The 16484-nt window shown below is 33.1% G+C and overlaps 1 protein-coding gene across 2 annotated transcripts in view; it reads left to right on the top strand.

Moving 5' to 3' along the window:
• TTC28 (tetratricopeptide repeat domain 28) overlaps positions 1 to 16484 on the top strand; it is a 624117-nt gene that overhangs the window by 126430 nt on the left and 481203 nt on the right. The gene's annotated exons all lie outside the window — the stretch shown is intronic.

The raw sequence follows: 16484 nt of genomic DNA, 5'->3' as shown, positions 1-16484 counted from the left end.
AATTAGTACTACCCATGTATAATGCGCATCCTTATTTTTTCCGCACAAATTTGGGCAAGAAAGTGTGCATTATACATGGCAAAATACGGTATATTCCCTATGCTGTACTTTACATTCTGTGACATTTTATTTATGTGTGTATATATATATTTAATTAAATATGTATATTTAATTATAGTTGACATTCAATGTTATTTTATAATTTCTTAAATAATTCTTAAGCATCACAGTGTATAGTAGACATGCTCATGCCTCAGAAAATTTATAGCATCACCATATTAGTTTACTGTTTACATTAAAATATGGGTAGTAAAAATCATCTCTTTTCCAAATCACATGAATTTGCTGAAATTTTTTGTAATGAAAATAAGTTACTCTCCATTTTTATAAAAAGGATGTAATAAGTTTGTTATGTAATACCTGACTTATTTTGTAATTTACAAAATTTCAGACCTCACTACATACCATGTTTCCTCCGAAAATAAGACCTAGCCGGGCAGTCAGCTCTAATGCGTCTTTTGGAGCAAAAATTAATATAAGACCCGGTCTTAATATTATACTGTATAAGACCGGCTCTTATTTTATAATAATTATAAAATTTTATAATAAATTATAAAATAAGAGCCGGTCTTATATTAATTTTTGCTCCAAGAGGCGCATTAGAGCTGATTGTCCAGCTAGGTCTTATTTTTGGGGAAAACACGGTATATAATATGTATAAGTGGCTAGCCTGTATCCCAGCCTCAAGTGAGGAAGGTTAATTAAATGAATAGATGCTGAGGCTTTTCAAAAAAGAGTGCTCTACTCTGTTGCATTACCCAAAGATTGGGTTTCTTGACATTTGCCTTAAAACCCTGAACAGTTTGTGCTAAGAGAGCTGCTATTTGCTAAACTACCTCTGTAACCAGCATGCTGTGAAGCAAGACCCCACTTGGAATTTTTCAGTAGTATCTTTTTACTTTAGTTTTCCTATACTTACATGTGTGGTTGTATATTATAGATCAATGGAAAAAAATATTTTTTTTGTGAGTGATGTTTTTTCCTTCAATTTTTTTTCACTGGTTTAAAAAATAAGAAGGACCTTTAATACCTCTCTGAAAATAATTATCAAGGTTTTAAACTATCTTGAATCATAAAGATCATAGAATCCATTATATAATCATTTTAAAATCTTTTAAGTGGGGTGATTAAATTAGAAAATCAGAATATTATTGAAAGCTTTTCTGTGCTAGAAAAGCTGCTTTGATTTTTATTTCATAATCATTAATTAAAAACATCAGTAACATGAGTTATGATTTACAGCTCACATAGTAATTTTAATCTATATTTGTAACAGAAATTTACTCTGTAATCTCTTGCATAAAAAGACAGTAAACAGCACCTGCCAGAGCACTATAGCAATAAGAGCCATCAAGTGTGTATTCACTTCACTATGCAAAACAATAGGGAAAGAGTTAATAAAAACTGAATACATTACAAGATTACAAAGATTTTTGTTTATTAGGGGGCAAGGATGGTGTGGAATATATGGGATGAAACATTAATAACCTCTCTATCCTCAGGACCGACCTGTTGCTTTGGAACTACTCTCTTAGCCCCACTGGGACTGTGAAACTGTGTTTTGGTGGTCTATAGGAGAGGTTCATCTTGGCAAATGTAATGGTGAATGATGTCATTGAATGCATACCATATGTATTGAGAGTCAGTGACTGCTATTCTCACTGCCGTGCTCAGGCATATGTAAGTGTTGGAATGGAAAAATCATTTTTATGAAAATACAGAGAAGTAAAACAAGAATGTTCTGTCCTGGGCCTGATCAAATCGCTAGTAGCTGCCAAGTATGAATACTCCCTGTAAGGTTTTCTCTTCTTAATTCTCCAGCTTCCGGCCTTCTGTTGGCTCTCAAAGTAGTCCATTCGGAAGGCCTTATTCAGCATGTTCTTTCTGTTGATATGATATGAACACCAAATGAAAGTCCCATTTTCTCCATTAAAGTAAAGCTGGGAGAGTATTTTAGTGCATAGTTTGCAGCAGATGGAAATGATTAATTGATTTAGTTAACTTGCCAAATTGTTCTTTTTCCCAGTAGAGCAGCGTTATCTGAGAGATTCGTACTGCTAATAATTGTTCCACTCACTGATATATCAGAAAGGATATAATTGTTTTGTTTTAATTATTCTCATTACTATTATTTAAGAAATTATGCCCTAATGGTACAGTAATGGATATGTCAAATAAATAAAGCAATTGGTTTCTATTAGGAATTTACAGCCTGTAAGATAGAATAGAAGAATATATGGAGATACAAAAATGTGAAGTACCCAGTTATTTTCTTAAAATTTTTAAGAAAAAATTTCTTAAACTTTTCTTAGCAAGTCACAGTGTCCTTAGTAAAACTCCAACGTCATTTTTCTTAAGCTTGTATATTTGCCAACTTAAAATCTTAAGCTGTTTTGTGTTATACAAGACCACCTCAAACAATATGATTTTAAAATTATCTAAAATAAAAGCAATATTTGTTGATATTGGACATTAGAATGTATAATAAATATAAATAATAAAATAAAATATATTATTACGACAGAATTCTGTTGTCATTTTGCTATATTTCCTTCTAGCTTTTTGTATATGTATACTGCATATATACATGAACATATAGATATGTGTGTGTATATAGACATAAGTGTATATTTTTATTTTTATAAAATTTGGAAACCTTCTGAAATTAACATTTTCTTGACTGCTTTTACTTTATAGTATAGTATGTCATGAGATTTTCGCATCATTAAAATGTTTTTAGAAATCTCATTTTTAATGAGAAGTGAATTTTTGTTTTAAAAAGGAAATGCTGCCTTTTGGACTAGAAAAAGGTCAATGTACCCTCCCATTTCAGCTCCTAAAATTTGAACTAAGGAAGCAGTAGGTGGGATTCAATAGTGAGGTGACTGAGGTCATCACTTGGCACATTAACTCTCACATTGGCTCTTTTCATTCTGCACCAGGACATGCCTACTGTAGGTAAAATGCAAGGGCTAATAGCTTCCTGACTTTGCATCAGAAATTTGGTGTGTGGGCTGGTTAATAACCACTGTTTACTGTGTTGTCCTGAATATGAGTACTCAAGAAAAAATTTCCAGGTGAAATATTCAAAAAAGAAGCACAATATGTGAAATTCACAAGGATAATTACCTTTTTTACAGTTAAAAAGTTTTATTATGGAAAGTTTCAAATATATACAAAAGTAGAGACTAATATAATGAACCTACATCAAAAATTATGAGCTCATAGATTATCTATTTCACTTTTATGTCACCCTCCCCTCCCCCCACATATGCACACTGGATTTTCTTGAAGCAGATTCATTATATCAGGAAAGTATTTTTTATTAAGAGCGTGTCTTCCTTCAGAGCCAGGAATGGACAGCTCTAGAGGGTGACTGTTGTAAAATGTGAATCAGGTGTCAGAAAAATATTATGATGGAGAGAAACTGGAAATTCCATTTAGCAAACATTTACTGAATGCCTCTTATGTTGAAATACTGCACTAGGTGCCAAGGATATAGATTTAAAAGACATTAACCACGCCTTCAAAGAGCTCACTTTCTAGGAGTGAATACACGTAAACACTACATACTTATCATACAATAGAGCAAATGTTTGGTCTCTCTCTCTCTCTCTCTCTCTCTCTCTCTCTCTCTCTCTATATATATATATATATATAATGCGTGTGCATATGTATATACTGTATATATATGTGAGATGAGTATATATACATACGCACATGCACATATACATATATACATTTATATATACACACACACGTATGTATAGAATACTATAAGAATAATTAGGAGAAGTACATAACCCAAGGTATAAAATTACAATGATTAATACCCTTTGTGTATCTTGCTTTTTGTTGTTTACATACTGTTTTTTAAAGTCTCCTCATGAAGACAGTTACCAGAAAGAGATATCTAAAAGAGGTTAATGAACAATTTGGCTTGTATTTATTACACAGATGAGAGGAAAAATAGTTTTTTTCCTTTACCATGTTTATGATCATAGGTAATATAGGTAAAGAAATGTATGTTTTTTTACTGCCAAGTTTATATTAAAGCTCAAAGTCTGTAAATGTAGCAAATATAACAAATTATTGATTTACATGAGTCTATTGACTCAGTGTAGTGTGAGTGAATTGGAGAAGCTCATCTTTCCACTATCGATCCGAACTTTAACTGGTGTATTTGTTCAAGAGACTGACTCCATAGGAAATGCTTTTTTCTGAAGCATGAATTACAGCAGGCCTGCCTGGCTTTCATGTGAGATGGACAATTATTATGAAACTGGCAATCGTTCGATCAAGTGCTTAGAGTCTGTCATGGGATGCTACTGACTGGAACTAATGACTACTTATTAATTTTTGTCAGATAGTTCCATTATTTATTAGCATCTTGATAATTTGTAAGAGTTTTTAAAGACCTTAGTTAATATTATTGTGATATAGCTGAAGACAACTTAAGCTATAATATAATGTGAAATATCCTTGCTCAGAGTAATAATACATTAATATTTTTATGCAACATTTTAAAGTTTAGAATTCACCATAAATCCCAACAACTCAGTGAGGTAACCTTTCATTATCATTGTTTCATAGATATGGAAACTCAAGCCTAATGATATTAATTGACCTTTTCAAATTTACCTGGTAAGTTGTAAGACTAGGGTTCAAACTCATTTATTTATCCATGCTTGTAAAAATCACTGGGGATAAAGTTGTGAAAACTCATGGCACTACATCCCAAGGGAGAGCCAGATATTAAACTAATCAATCATGGGATTAATTATTTAATTACAATTGTGATTAATGGTATGAAGAGGTACAACCCAAAATGTGAACATGAAATGGGAAGACTTGACCTAGTGAGGAATTCCCTGGAGAGATATTTCATCTGAATTCTGAAGAAAGTGAAGAAGGTGGGGGAAGTGTTCCAGGTGGAGGGAGCAGTATGGGCAGTAGTCCTGAGGGAGAAAGAATGTTTTTAGATTTAGAAACTGAAATTAAGCAAGTGTGTTTAGAGCACAAAGAATGAGTGAAAACTGATGAGGTAGTTACGGGTCAGGGTCCAAATCTCATGCTTTTTAGCAGAAAAGGTTGTTTAGTTGTTTTTAGCAGAACAAATTGTTTAGTACCTACCATCCATGAGGCAATGTGTGATGCGATATGAAAGAACAGAAACCTTCACTCTGAATTAGAAAGACAAAGTGCTGCCAAAAGCCAGCCATGGACTTTTACATGTATTGTTGTATTATATAATCCATTTTTATTAATAAATTATATAACCCAAACTAGGATAAACTTATTTTTATCCTTGGTTTAAAGAATTAATTCCTTTCCTCTGACTTTTATCAAAATTGGAGAAGATCTGCATTATTCAAGATTTCTGCCCTGACAGCTTTATTGTCTGAATCTTGTGGAAAGCTTTTTAGAAAGACTTTTGGGTGCTACCTTTACATTTTCCTTTATAATTTCTTCAGAAAGGAGTCTGCATGATTCTTACTGTGTTGCCAGTTTGTAAGTGATATGTAATGATATTGAAATCAGTTGATGAACATTTTCTAAGCTGCAGCTCTCTCAGGTGTAGGGATAATGGGGATTAAGCTATATTAGACAGATATTGGTGCTCCATTGTAGAAACAGCCGTTATATCTTAACTGATGGTTATCAGATGGATTTTCAAGGCTTTAGTTATAGGCCATCACCAAAAATAGTAATTCTGTGCTGTTCCATTTGGAAAATATGTATGAGAGTACTATACTGTGTAAGTCTTAAAAGATTTGTTGAAAAAACAATGCTTTTTTATAGATACTAGAGAAAGCTTTTAATGCCAGTCAGCTCTTCACCTTAAAACAGCAGAACATATTATAAAACCTAGAATAGGAATAAATAAAATATGTTTCAAACTGACTTTTATCAGATCTATAGTACAGACATTCTGAGATTCAAAATGCAAAGTTTCTTTCTTCATAAGAGTGTTAAGCTATAGTGTTTTGATGTAACGTCCTGATATTTATTTTGTATCCTTACTACATCAGATATAACATCCGGAAATTAAAAAATATTCCGTCAACCGTAAAAGATCCTGAATAACTACGGCAATCCTGAGAAAGAAGAAGAAAGTTGGAGGTATCATGCTATCTGATATCAAATTAATCTACAAGGCCGTAGTAATCAAAACAGCTTGGTATTGGCATAAAAAGAGACACATAGATCAGTAGAACAGAATACAGAGCCCAGAAATAAATCCATGCCTATATGGTCATTTAATTTATGACAAAGGAAGCAAGAATTTACATTGGTGTAAAGACAGTCTATTTGATAAATGGTGCTGGGAAAACTGGACAGATACATGCAGAAAAATGAAGCTGGACCACCTCCTTACATCATGTACAAGAATAAATTCAAAATGGATTAAAGATTTAAATATAAGATCCGAAGCCGTAAAATTCCGAGAAGAAAATATAGGAAGTAAATTTGCAGACATTACCCTTAGTAATATTTTTACTGATATATCCCCTCGGGCAAGGGAAGTAAAAGAAAAAATAAACATACGGGATTACATCAAAGTAAAAAGTTTTATCACAGCAAAGGAAACCATCAATAAAACAAAAAGGAATGGGAGAAGATATTTGTCAATGATACATCTGATAAAGGGTTAATATCCAAAATTTATTAAAAAACTCATTCAACTCAACACCAAAAAAACAACCCAATTAAAGGGCAGAGGACATGGAGAGAGATTTTTCTAAAGAGGACATACACATGGCCAACAGACATGTGAAAAAATGCTCAACATCACTAATCATTAGAGAAATTCAAATAAAAACCACAATGAGATACGACTTCACTCTGGTCAGAATGTCTGTCATCAATAAATCAACAAACAACATGTGCCGAAGAGGACGTGGAGAAAAGGGAACCCTCGTGCACTGCTGGTGGGATTGCAGATTGGTGCAGCCCCTATGGAAATCAGTATGGAGGTATCTTAAGAAACTGGAAATGGAACTCTCTTATGACCCAGCAATTCCTCTCTTAAGTATCTATCTAGAGAAATCCAAAATGCTAATATGAAAAAATATATGGACCCCTATGTTTATTGCAGCACTATTCACAATAATAGCCAAGACATGGATGGAAACAACTGAAATGCCCATCGGTTGACGACTGGATTAAGGAACTGTGGTACATTTATACAATGGAGTATTACTTGGCCAGAAAGAAGAATGAAATCTTAACATTTGCAATGATATGGATGGACCTAGAGAACATAATATTAAGCAAAATAAGTCACACAGAGAAAGACAAATAACATATGATCTCACTTATATGTGGAATCTAAAGAACAGAATAAATGAGCAAACTAAACAGAAACAATCTCAGAGATATAGAGAAGAAACTGAGGGCTGCTAGATGGGAGGGAGGTGAGGATGAGGGAGAAGGTGAGGGGATTAGAAAGCACAAAATTGGTGATCACAATATTGCCATGGGGATTGAAAGACAGTTTGGGGAATATAATCAATAATGTTGTAAAGGTTTTGTAGGATGTCAGATGTGCACTTTTATTAGGGAGACCACTTCATGGACGGTATAGATGTCTGACCACTGAGCTGTACACCTGAAGCTGAAGCTGAATAATACTGAATGTGAACTATAATATATATATATAGTCACGAGATAGGGAGTACAGCATAGGGAATAGAGTCAATGGAATTGTAACAGCTATATACAGAGGGGTATGTCAGATGTCAGAGGGGTAGTAGATTGAGGGTTATCACTTTGTGAGGGGTGTAAATGTCTAACTATTACATTATTTTGTACACCTGAAACTAATAAAAAAAGGAAAAGCCAAAGACATAAAAAAAAAAAATGTGTGGGCCCTTTGAGCCTTTTGAGCCTTGCTTTTGCTCGGGCCTGCTCCAAACCCTTTGGAGTGTACTTTTTTGTTTAATAATGAGCCTTTGAGCCATTCTCTGCTGTTCGGGTCTGCTCCTATTTCTTGGGAATGTACTATCTCTTCTAATAAACTACTCTTTCACCACTTTAAAAAAAAGTGTGTGTGTGTGTGTGTGTGTGTGTCTCATGGGATGTGAAGTACAGCATAGGGAATATAGTGAATGGTATTATAGTAATTATGGTGTCAGATGGGTAGTAGACTTGTTGGGATTATCCCTTTGTGAGGTATATAAATATCTAATCAGTATGTTTTGTATACCTGAAACTAATAATAAAAAAGAATAATTAAAAAAATATTCCATCTTCATTAAAATTGCCACTGCCCTAGTTCTGATCCACATTACCTTTTAAAAAACCAATTAAAAAATATTGTTTACATCTAATATACACACAGAAAAGTACAAAATCATGAGTATACAAGAGTGAACGTAACTCATATAACCATCATTGAAACTGAGGAAATGGAATATTATCAATGTCTTAAAAGCACCTCCTTTTGCTCCCTCCCAGTTATTGTGCCTTCACTCCTCTCTAAATGTTGCCACTCTCCTGATGTCTAACATAGATTTCGACCTTTTTTTAAATGGAATCTGACAATGTGCATTTTTTTGTGGCTTCTGTGTGTTCTGGCTCCTTTAGCTCTGTAGTGTTTGTGAGATTGACCTGTGCTACATGTAACAGTAGTTTGTTCACTTTTATTGCTGTATGTACAACAATTTACTTTCCCATTCTGTTAGATATTTGGATTGTTTCTAGGTTTTGGTTATTGTATTATGCTATAATCATTCTTGGTATATTTTTGAATGCACATGTATACACATTTTTGTTGGGTAAATACCTGGGAATGTAATTACTGTCATTAGATAAGTGTGTGTTCAACTTTATAGGTAATGCCAGGCAATCGTATCAATTTCAACTCCCACAAACAGTTTATGAACCTTTCAGTTTTCCCACATCCTTGCTGATACTTGGTATTTTCAATCTATTTAATTTTAGCTATTCTGGTTGTGTAATGATAGCTCACTTTCGTTTATGTTTCCTTCATGACAAATGAAATTGAGCACCTTTTGTATATTGGCCATTTGGATATCCTAATTCATGAAGTGCCTGTTGAAATCTCTTGTTGAGTTTTTGGTGTTTTCTTGCCTTTTTCTTACTGATTTTTAGAAAATCTCTTTATATAATCTGGGTACAAACTCTTGGTCACGATATGCATTTTATGTATTTCACTCTGTGGTGTGCCTTTGCATTCTTCTAATGGTGTCTTGATAAACAGAATTCTTAATTTTAATATGGTGCAATGTACTCTTTTTCTGTATGGTAGTGCTTTTGTAACTTGCTTAAAAAATCTTTACATACTTCAAGGTCATGAAGATACTCTCCTATGTTATATCCTAACAGCTTTATTATTTTACCTTTTACATTTAGATATACAATTCAGCCAAATTGATTTTTGTGTGAATGGTAAGAAGTAGGGATAAAGTTTTAATTTTTTTCTCCAATATGGACATTAATTGACCCACCACCATTTATTGACCTTTGATTTATACATGTATTGTGACACCAACATACTGCCTTGTTTACTGTCTCTTTATAGTAAGTCTTGAAGTCCAATAGTGTGAGTCTTCCAAATTTGTTCGTTTTTTCAAAACCATTTTGGCTGTTCTAGGTCCTTTGCATTCCCGCATAAGTTTTAGAAACAGCTTGTCAGCTTCTACAAACAACTAGCTAGCATTCTGATTGGATTACATTGAATCTATACATAAAATTGGTGAGGACTGAAATCTTAACAATACTGGATCTTTTATTCCATGAACATGTATATAATTCATTTATTTCTTTCTCAATTTTTCATCAGCATGGTATTCTAGACCCTTCATGATTTGATCTCTGCTAAAGATTTCAACCCCAGTTCTTGCTACTTATTGTCTCTAACTACTTTTTCCACATACACTGAAGTATTCACAGTTCCATTCACACACCTTGTTGTTTTACTCGTGTGCTTTGAGACTCATGGTTTCCTTACCTGGAACCTTACCTCACATATCTCATTTTCATATGATTAATAGCAGAGTCAGAGAGCCAGGATTTGAATCCATCTAAAGCTTTTATAATAATATGTGCCTATCTCATGACAGTTGCTCAATAAATGTTAGCTTTTATGATGCTTGTATTTTTTGTATCTACTAGATTGTAAACTCTTTGAGAACAGTGACATTTTTATTATTATTTTTTTCTGGTACATTTAGTGCCTAATACAATGCTTAGCATGTACTAGATGCTCTACAAAAGTTTATTTTATAAATATTTGCAGAAGCTCTAGAAGTAGACACGGAGGAATATTTTCCAAAATGTTCAAATTTCACACCAGAAAGAAATATTCCTCTTGCCTCTGAAATATTATCAGATAAGATGCCCTGTTTTTCAGTTTTGCCAGCAAATTATAGGCAAGTATAATGGAGTAGTCAACATATTTTTTATTCCAGCCACAGATCTCAAGTGATCTGTTTCAAATTTCTCTTTCTCTTGTCTCATTTTGTGAAATTGTTAACTAAATCTTTGTTTTATTCTTTGTACAGCTTTATGAAACTCAAGTTATCAGAAATCATGAGAAAGGTTGTTACTGCTAACAAATAGAAATTGTTATTGCTAATGAAAATTATGGGATTAGTGTGATAAGGAATTGTCTGTTATAATTGTTGAGGTTTCTGCATATTGTAGACTTTAATGTAATTATTTGTGTCCTACTAAGCTTATTTATTATTCAAAAGATAAAACAATATTAAGGATAAATTGGACCTACATTAGACTACTTTACCATTTTGTAATAATTTTTTCTTTGTAATGATGGATCCTTCTGTAAGAAAAATATTTTTGAAAGATTATTTATTACATGTATCTCATATCACCTCTGAATTCTTAACTTCCTATTTTGTGAGCAAGCTTGATGAAGCCATATGGACATAATGATTAAAATAAATGATAAACACACTGATCGTGGAATTCTAACAAAATGTGTAAATGGATGAAATCAGGCAAATACTGCAGCTGTCAGACAGCTCATAGTAGTCTTTTAGGATAAGAGGGTGATGGTTCCTTCTTGAAGACTTCTCTCACTTTTGCAGGCTCTCCAAAGGATTTAACATTAGCACGTCAATTGAACAAACATTTATTTAGTACTTACTGTTTGTGTTGTTTGGAAGGATGTTACAATTCAGATACATTATTATTTTTCGGCTTTATTGAGATATAATTGACAAATAAAATATTAAGATATATAAAGTGTATATCACAGTGATTTGATACACATTTACATTGTGAAAGGATTGTCCCATCTAGTTAATTAACATATCCATCACCTCACATATTTATTTTTGTTGAGAACGTATAAGTTCTACTCCCTTAGCAAGTTTCATTTATATAGTATAGTGTTATCGCTTATAATCACAATGTTTTACATTAGATCCTCAGAGCTTACCCATTTTATAGTTGAAAATTTGTACCCTTTTACCTACCTCTACCTATTTCTTCCAACCCTGTTTTAATCCTCTGGCAACCACTTTTTTACTCTGGTTTTTTGAGTTTGACTTTTTTTTTTTTTTTCCTGATTTCACGTATAAATGATACCATACTATAATTATCTTTCTCTGGCTTATTTCACTTAGCATAATGCTCTTAAGTTTCATCTATGTTGTTGCAAATGGCAGTATTTCATTCTTTCTAGTGGATGAATAATATCCCATTATATATACTCCAATGTATGTCACGTATTATTTATTCATTCATCCCTTGGTGGACACATAGGTTGTTTCCATATCTTGGCGATTGTGAATAATGTTTTATTGGACATGGAAGTGCAGATATTTCTTTGATACTCTGTTTTCATTTCCTTTGTCTATATACCCAGAAGTGGGATTGGTGGAGCACATGGTAATTCTATTTTTCATTTTTGAGGAACCTCTATACTGTTTTTTATAATGGCTGCACAAGTTTACATTCCACTAACATTACACAAGGGTTCCCTTTTCTCCACATCCTTGGTAACACTTGTTCCTTATCTTTTTGATAATAGTTATTCTGACAGGTGTGAAGAGATATGTCATGGTTTTGATCACATTTCCCTGGTGATTAGTGATGATGAGTACCTTTTCATGTACCTTTTGGCCATTTGTATGTCTTCTTTGGAAAAATCTCTGTGCAGTTCCTCTGCCTATTTCTTAGAATCAGATTGTTTTTTGCTATTGAGTTGTATGAGTTCTTTATATTTTAATATTAATCTCTTATCAGATATATGATTTGCAAATACTTTCTCCCATTCAGTAGGTTGCCTTTTCATTTTGTTGAAGGTTTCCTTTGCTGTGAAGAAGAATTTTCTTTTGATATAGTCCCTAAGGGGTGTGTGTGTGTGTGTGTGTGTGTGTGTGTGTGTGTGTGTGTGTGTATTCTCCCCCTGGCTCAACAATATGTGTACTTCATTTTTTCCAGTTTTGTACATACAACATTGTGTAAGTTTAAAGTATACAACATGATTATACACACACACTCACACACACATACACACATACATATATTCACACACAACAAGGTATATTTTTCAAAATCGTGTGGGGAACCCAATGGGATGGCTAAAATTAAAAGAAGGCAGACAATAACATGTATTTGTGAGAATGTGGGAAAACCAAACCATCATACACTGCTGGTGGGAAAGTAAAAGGGTGCAGCCGCTTTGGAAAACAGTTTGGCAGTTCCTCAAAACATTGAACAGAAAGTTACCTTATGACCCAGCAATTCTACTTCTAGGGATATGCTAAGGGAATTGAAAACATGTACACACAAAATCTTTTATAAGAATGTCACAACAACATTATTCATAATAGCTAATGAGTAGAAACAATCCAAATGTTCATCCATTCATGAATGGATAGAAAAAAATATGATATATGTAATCATTGAAATATTGAAATAATGAAATATTATTCAGCCATGAAAAGGAATGAAGTATTGATACATGCTACAACATGGGTGAATCTTGAAAACATTATTCTAAGTGAAAGAAACCAGATCACGTGTATAATTTCATTTATATGAAGTGTCACAATACCTAGGCAAATCCAAAGAGATAGAAAGTAGATTAGTAGTTTCCAGGAGCTGTGGGGAAGGCAGAAATGGGGAGTGACTGGTAATAGATACGGAGTTTCTTTCAGAACATTTAGAAAAGTTTCTAAAATTGATTGTGGTGATGGATGTACAACTTAGTGAATATACTAAAACCATTGAATTGTATACTTTATCCTTTAAAAGGATGCATTTTATATCTCAGTAAAGCTGTTATTAACAGATCATGGTGTTGGAGTTTACCTGTAGGCTAATTTAGAATTGCAATCTTAGGATATCTTATCCATGTATATTGTCTCCACAACTATATTTTAAGTTCTTTCAGGACAGGAGCTATGAATTTGTGCTTTCTTCTATTTCTAGGGTCTGGCAATCTCTATATTATTTTCTCTCTCTCTATGTATGTATACATATATACAGACACATATATGTGTGTATATATACAGAGGGTGCCAAAAAATGTATACACATTTTAAGAAAGGAAAACTGTATTAAAATTGTAATACTCAATATACACTGATAAACAAGATGAATACAAGTCATGTTTGACTTCTGCAATTACAGGAGGTGCTCAGAATGGTTACCATCAACATCTAGACACTTCTGATTACGGTGAACTAATGCTTGAGCAACGTTGACCAAAGTGTCCACTTGTGTATATATTTTTGGCACCTCCAATCTATATATATATGTATATGTATATGTGTGTATGAGTGTGTGTATATATACCCTTGGACTTAAATGGACTTAATATATGTCAATCTTTTGCCGTTATTATCTTTGTCAGTGATCAATCTCTGGGCCTTAAAGCCTCTTCAGCTTGTCTTCAGAGTCCTTTTGACATGACTCCAGTGGTCTTAGAAAGCTCTCTTTTTGGAATGGTGAGATATTTTGGGTACATTTTATACATTTTCTGCCTCAGATCTGGAATCAGCCATTATTCTAGGGAATTCTGTTTAGTTTTGGGGACATGGTATTTAGAGACCACAGTCTATATTCTAGGGACTAATTGCTTGAACAGATTTTCAACTAGTTCTATTTTTAGACCCATCTCCACATCTTCTTTTAGAAGTCCCTGGTGCTGTTGCTTCCCAAGCCTTTGGGAAATTCTTCAGTGTAAATTGATTGTTTCTTAGCTTTCTATACTGTAGTCTTTACTTTTTTGGATCTGCTTAGTTTGTTACCACTTACTCATCAACTTCACAGCATCCAAAATTTTGTTGCTCTTTTCTCTGTTCCTGGTTTGGTTTGGTTTTATTTTGTTTTTGTTTTTCTTTTATTGGCCTTGTAGGTTTAAATAAAATCTCTCATCCTAGTTTTAGAGATTTTTTTTTGGTGTGTATGTGCTTAATACTTAGGTTCAATCTGTTACCTTTATCTAGAAGCCACCCATTAACTTCTTATGAGCAACAGTTTATCTTGATTTCACCCTCTTCAAAGCATTTATTAGGATATTTTCTTAAATCAAGACAGTGCTCTCCTTAAGAGAGACTCTTTGAAATATATGTTTTATCAATTATCCTCAAAAAAAAGTGGAAGAGAGGTGAAGAGATGGGATGGAAAGACGCAAGGGGGCAGGAAAAAAGGACAGGCTGAGGACTTCATAGATCATTCCTAAAGCTTGACAGTTCTATTGCCCATGTCTTACAAAAAACCTTGACAAACAACAGCTTAAACTACTATATGATTGACTTATGTTTTAGGCAAAGAGGCATTGCTAGTGATATCAGAAAAATTTCTTTTGAGTACACAGTGTAGAATGGTCATTTTTTATTTGACTTCTGTCTATTGTGGTATGTCAACCATTTTCTTCTCTGATTAAAGAAACGTTAATTTAGTGGGATAAATTGCTTGGAAGAGTAGAGCTCTGGATAACTGCTCTATTTACTCAATTGAAGAGAGAGTCTAGTCCAATATCTTTGAAGAATACAGACGCAAAAATCTTAAACAAAATACTAGCAAATTGAATACAACACTACATTAAAAAGATTACACATCACGATCAAGTGGGGTTTATTCCAGGGGCACAAGGATGGTTCAATATATACAAATTGATTAATGTAATACATCACATAAACAAAATAAAGGATAAAAATCATATGATCATATCAATAGATGCAGAATGCATTTGACAAGATGCAGAATGCATTTATGATTGAAACACTTAATAAAATGGGTATAGAAGGAAAGGACCTCAACATATTAAAGGCCATATATGACAAACCCTCAGCTAATATCATACTTAATGGTGAAAAACTGAAAGCTTTTCCTTTAAAGACAAGGATGCCCTCTGTCACCACTGTTATTTAACATAGTATTGGAAGTTCTCACCAGAGCAATCAGGCAAGAGAAAGAAATAAAAGGCATCCAAATTGGGAATGAAGAAGTCAAATTGTTACTTTTTGCAGATGACATAATTCTTTATACAGAAAACCCTAAAGACCACTAAAAAACTATTAGAAATAATAAACAAATACAGTAAAATTGCAGGATATGAAATCAATGTACAAAAATCCATAGCATTCCTATATACTAATAGTGACATTTCAGAAAAAGAAATGAAAAATAACTCCTTTTGCAATTGCAAGAAAAAGAATAAAAAGAATAAAATAAAAATGAATAAACTTAACAAAAGGTGTGAAGGACGTGTACACTAAAAACTATAACGCATTATTAAAAGAAATTGAAGAAAACACAAAGAAATAAAAGGTATTCTGTTTTCATGGATTGGAAGAATCAACATAGTTAAAATGGTCATATTACTCAAAGCAATATACAGATTTAATGCAATCCCCATTAAAATCCCAGTGGCATTTTAAAAAGAAATAGAACAAAAAATCATCAGATTTGTATGGAATCACAAAAGACCTCGAATAGCCAAAGCAATCCTGAGAAAAAAGAGCAAGGCTGGAGGTACCTCACTCCCTGACTTCAAATTATGCTGCAAAGTGACAGTAATCAAAATAGCGTGGTGTTGGCAGAAAAACAGGTATATGAGCCAATGGAACAGAACTGAGAACCCACAAATAAACCCACATATATATGAGCAATTAATTTTTGGCAAAGGAGCCAAAAACACAATGGAGAAAAGAAAGCCTCTTCAATAAATGGTGCTGGGAAAATTGGAAAGCTACATGTAAAATAATGAAACTAGACTGCTATCTGTCACCTCACCAAAATTAACTCAAAATGGATCAAAGACCTAAATATAAGATCTGAAACAATAAATTTTATAGAAAAAAACATAGGTAGTAAATAAACTTATGGACCTTGGTCTTAGAGAGGATTTTATGAATTTGATCTCAAAGACAAGGGAAATAAAAGCAAAAATAAGTGAATGGGACATATCAAACTAAAAG

The sequence above is a fragment of the Rhinolophus ferrumequinum genome, chromosome 25, assembly GCF_004115265.2.
Source record: "Rhinolophus ferrumequinum isolate MPI-CBG mRhiFer1 chromosome 25, mRhiFer1_v1.p, whole genome shotgun sequence".
Taxonomy (NCBI): Eukaryota; Metazoa; Chordata; class Mammalia; order Chiroptera; family Rhinolophidae; genus Rhinolophus; species Rhinolophus ferrumequinum.
Note: the sequence above shows the minus strand (reverse complement) of the source record. Positions and strands in the feature narration are given on the sequence as shown.